General features: G+C 49.0%; 1 pseudogene; it reads right to left on the reverse strand.

The window, feature by feature from the left end:
* Positions 1-2,837: 2,837 nt before the first annotated feature.
* Positions 2,838-2,955, reverse strand: LOC126417714 (5S ribosomal RNA; annotated as a pseudogene).
* Between the last annotated feature and the right edge of the window lie 1,739 nt (positions 2,956-4,694).

Raw genomic sequence — 4,694 nt, forward strand, 5'->3', positions numbered from 1 at the left:
CGTACGAAACCAAAGCACAGGTGTAACTGTTCTGTGTATGGAAGTGTGATTCAACGTACACATCTGGCACGGTTCTTCTTCAATAAGACAAGAAATTTTAAATACCGTTTATACTGAAGTAATTAAAAAAATAGAAATACTATAATTGCGCAAGAAAACCAGAAGTACACTCTAATACAAGAACACGAGCCAGATGCTTTGTTGACTGAACCTGTGACGAGGCATTGTTTAAGACATAATGAGAAAAAAAGGAATTTTTTTTACCTTCATATACACTCCTGGAAATTGAAATAAGAACACCGTGAATTCATTGTCCCAGGAAGGGGAAACTTTATTGACACATTCCTGGGGTCAGATACATCACATGATCACACTGACAGAACCACAGGCACATAGACACAGGCAACAGAGCATGCACAATGTCGGCACTAGTACAGTGTATATCCACCTTTCGCAGCAATGCAGGCTGCTATTCTCCCATGGAGACGATCGTAGAGATGCTGGATGTAGTCCTGTGGAACGGCTTGCCATGCCATTTCCACCTGGCGCCTCAGTTGGACCAGCGTTCGTGCTGGACGTGCAGACCGCGTGAGACGACGCTTCATCCAGTCCCAAACATGCTCAATGGGGGACAGATCCGGAGATCTTGCTGGCCAGGGTAGTTGACTTACACCTTCTAGAGCACGTTGGGTGGCACGGGATACATGCGAACGTGCATTGTCCTGTTGGAACAGCAAATTCCCTTTCCGGTCTAGGAATGGTAGAACGATGGGTTCGATGACGGTTTGGATGTACCGTGCACTATTCAGTATCCCCTCGACGATCACCAGTGGTGTACGGCCAGTGTAGGAGATCGTTCCCCACACCATGATGTCGGGTGTCGGCCCTGTGTGCCTCGGTCGTATGCAGTGCTGATTGTGGCGCTCACCTGCACGGCGCCAAACACGCATACGACCATCATTGGCACCAAGGCAGAAGGAACTCTCATCGCTGAAGACGACACGTCTCCATTCGTCCCTCCATTCACGCCTGTCGTGACACCACTGGAGGCGGGCTGCACGATGTTGGGGCGTGAGCGGAAGACGGCCTAACGGTGTGCGGGACCGTAGCCCAGCTTCATGGAGACGGTTGCGAATGGTCCTCGCCGATACCCCAGGAGCAACAGTGTCCCTCATTTGCTGGTAAGTGGCGGTGCGGTCCCCTACGGCACTGCGTAGGATCCTACGGTCTTGGCGTGCATCCGTGCGTCGCTGCGGTCCGGTCCCAGGTCGACGGGCACGTGCACCTTCCGCCGACCACTGGCGACAACATCGATGTACGGTGGAGACCTCACGCCCCACGTGTTGAGCAATTCGGCGGTACGTCCACCCGGCCTCCCGCATGCCGACTATACGCCCTCGCTCAAAGTCCGTCAACTGCACATACGGTTCACGTCCACGCTGTCGCGGCATGCTACCAGTGTTAAAGACTGCGATGGAGCTCCGTGTGCCACGGCAAACTGGCTGACACTGACGGCGGCGGTGCACAAATGCTGCGCAGCTAGCGCCATTCGACGGCCAACACCGCGGTTCCTGGTGTGTCCGCTGTGCCGTGCGTGTGATCATTGCTTGTACAGCCCTCTCGCAGTGTCCGGAGCAAGTATGGTGTGTCTGACACACCGGTGTCAATGTGTTCTTTTTCCCATTTCCAGGAGTGTATATTGACGAAAAGCACTCTGATCATTACAATATCTCCATTCGAACAACATCTGCTGTCTAGGCCATCGAACAACTGCATACAACATGGCCACAAATAGCACAGCTATCAATATCCTCTCAGCAAGATCTGCACAAGCACTCACTACGACGACATCTCAACAACGACTTGACTCCTACTACTTCTCAACAAGCACTGACTACTGCCACATCTCGACAATCACTGCCAGCGGAGGCGGCCGAATAAAACTCTTTGGCGCAATCTCTGGCGCTGTGCCTCAGTGTAGCCACCTTTCAATACATATCGTTTGTTAACGTTATTACAAAAAATTTCGAAAAGTTCTTGATCAATATACTTCACATTTCTACACAGTAATGTAATAAAAGTTCGGACTGACATAGGTCACATATAAAGGGAAAAGATTGTTGGAAAAGCAGCGTGCATGTTTTCTTTTACAAACGATTGCGGGGAAGAAAAAGCTGTGCTATGCCGTGATGTGAAAATGTGCGGATTCGTTTTCTTTTTCCTCTCAGTGATGGAAACGTAATCTGGATAGTTGTATTTATGGCTTTTCGGCGTATGGTTAGAACACTGCTGCGAAATCTGTAATCCGGGAAAGTTGTATTTATGGTTTTTAGGGTTATGATTAAAACACTCCTGGAGAATCTGTAATCCTGGCCATTTTCAGATGAAAACTATGCAAAATTCTGTCATTGAGGCCGCTATTCTCACAGATCCAGCAACAGGATACGTCTTCCAATGATCCCACCCAATTTATCCATTTATTTAATGGACATCAATTCCCAATCACGTTTGTTGGCATTACTTATAAACAAGGCTCGAGGTTAGAGAGGAGGCAAGAGGAGATGGATAGAGAGAAGGGGTAGGAAATAAACGTAGACTGGGAAAGAAGGAGATAGAATGGAGGACGATGAGGTGGAGAGAGATAGCGAGGAGGAAGTAGTGCGCCATCGGGACCATCCGACCGCCGTGTCATCCTCTGAGGAGGATGATGACAGGAGGGACGTGGGGTCAGCACACCGCTCTCCCGGTCGTTATGATGGTATTCTTGACCGAAGCCGCTACTGTTCTGTCGAGTAGCTTTTCAACTGGTATCACGAGGCTGAGAACACCCCGAAAAATGGCAACAGCGAATGGCGGCCGGGATGGTCACCCATCCAAGTGCCGACCTCGCCCGACAGCACTTAACTTCGGTGATCTCACGGGAACCGGTGCATCCACTGCGGTAAGGCCGTTGCCACTGCCGGTTCCGCTAGTGGTAAATAATTACAGGAGGCAGGCATCGAATGAGAGACACTTACATCGCTAGTCAGCAACTGTAGTTGACACTTTAAGGTTGGGTTGCTTGGGGAAGGAGACCAGACAGCGAGGTCATCGGTCTCATTGGATTAGGGAAGGACGGGGAAGGAAGTCGGCCGTGCCCTTACAAAGAAACCATCCCGGCATTTGGCTGGAAGGATTTTAGGGAAATCACGGAAAACCAAAATCAGGATGGCCAAACGCGGGATTGAACCGTCGTCCTCCCGAATGCGAGTCCAGTGTCTAACCACTGTGCCACCTCGCTCGGTGACAATTTAAGGCTGACAACGTAGAGCATGCCATCAATAGAACAATAAATAGCCGATTTTGTTTTTTTTTTCTTCATTTACAATGGATAATGGTGGATAAGCACTCGCCTCCAGGTGTTCGCAATATTATTTGTTGCACACTTCTATGTCTGTTTGAAATTCGTGTAAGCCTTAGTATCGTTGTTTCGTGAAATTGTGCAGATGTAAGATCGCAATAAAGTATATACTGTCCTGAAACCTCGAAAAGCAGAATACTCGCGAATGAAAGTTACACAGTGTGATTATTTCCACTGTGTACAAGCTCTAGGGATTGATCAATGAGAGGATATGGAAAAAAAGTCTAATGAACTTACGTCCGGAAAAGTATCGTTCCCACGCTGCAGACCATTTATTCAATCATACTTTGTTACAGAGACTGCGGTCTAATACGCGCTGTACCATGCAGACACAGTTACAGTATGTGCCTCAATGCAAGCGTTTACGCGTTGTAGCATGTTCTGTCTCACACGTTGACATGAGTCAGGCTGCATCCGAACAGCGTCAAAGGCAACATGAATACACTGCTCCAGTGTCTCCACATTTGGAATGGGCTCAGCATACACGATACTTTTGAGATGGCCCCATAACCAAATATCACACGGGTTGAGATCCAGTGAATGAGCAGGCCAGGCCACTGCATTCCGTCGTCCGGTCCATCGATCAGGGAAGACACGATTGAGATGCCTCCGGAGGTTAACGGCGAAGTGGGCTGGAGCACCATCATGTAGCAGCCACATAACCCTTCGAATCGTCAGCGGAACTTCTTCCAGCAGGGAAGGCAAAGTCACCCGCAAGAAACGCCTATAGTTCCGGTCTGACAGGCGACGCGAAAGAAAAACTGATCACAAAAAACGGTCGCTAATCATCCCGGCCCACATATTTCGGCTCCACCGATGCTGATGATTCGCTGTCACTATACTATGGGGGTTCTGCATACTTTCCCACAGATGACTCTTATGGAAGTTGAAAATACCACTCCGCGTGACAGTGGTCTCGTCTGTGAATAGGATGGAGACACAAATCCAGGCATCGTGTTTGCCTGGTGAAGAAGCCAGTGACAAAACTGCTCCCGATGTGGAAAGTCTGTCGCTAGTAAGCCCTGCACACGCTGTAAGTGATAAGGGCAGTAACAATTGTCATGGAGAATGTTCCACACGGTCATCTGGCTTATTCCAGATGTGGAGACGCTGGAGCAGCGTATTCAAGCTGTCTTTGACACTATTAGGATGCAGCCTGACCGATGTGAACGTGTGAGACAGAACATGTTATAACGCGTACACGCATGCTTTGAGGCACATACTGTAACTGTGTCTGCATGGTACAACGCGTATTAGTCCGCAGTCTCTGTAACAATGTATGACTGAATAAATG

The sequence above is a fragment of the Schistocerca serialis genome, chromosome 8 (assembly GCF_023864345.2).
Source record: "Schistocerca serialis cubense isolate TAMUIC-IGC-003099 chromosome 8, iqSchSeri2.2, whole genome shotgun sequence".
In the NCBI taxonomy this organism is placed as follows: domain Eukaryota; kingdom Metazoa; phylum Arthropoda; class Insecta; order Orthoptera; family Acrididae; genus Schistocerca; species Schistocerca serialis.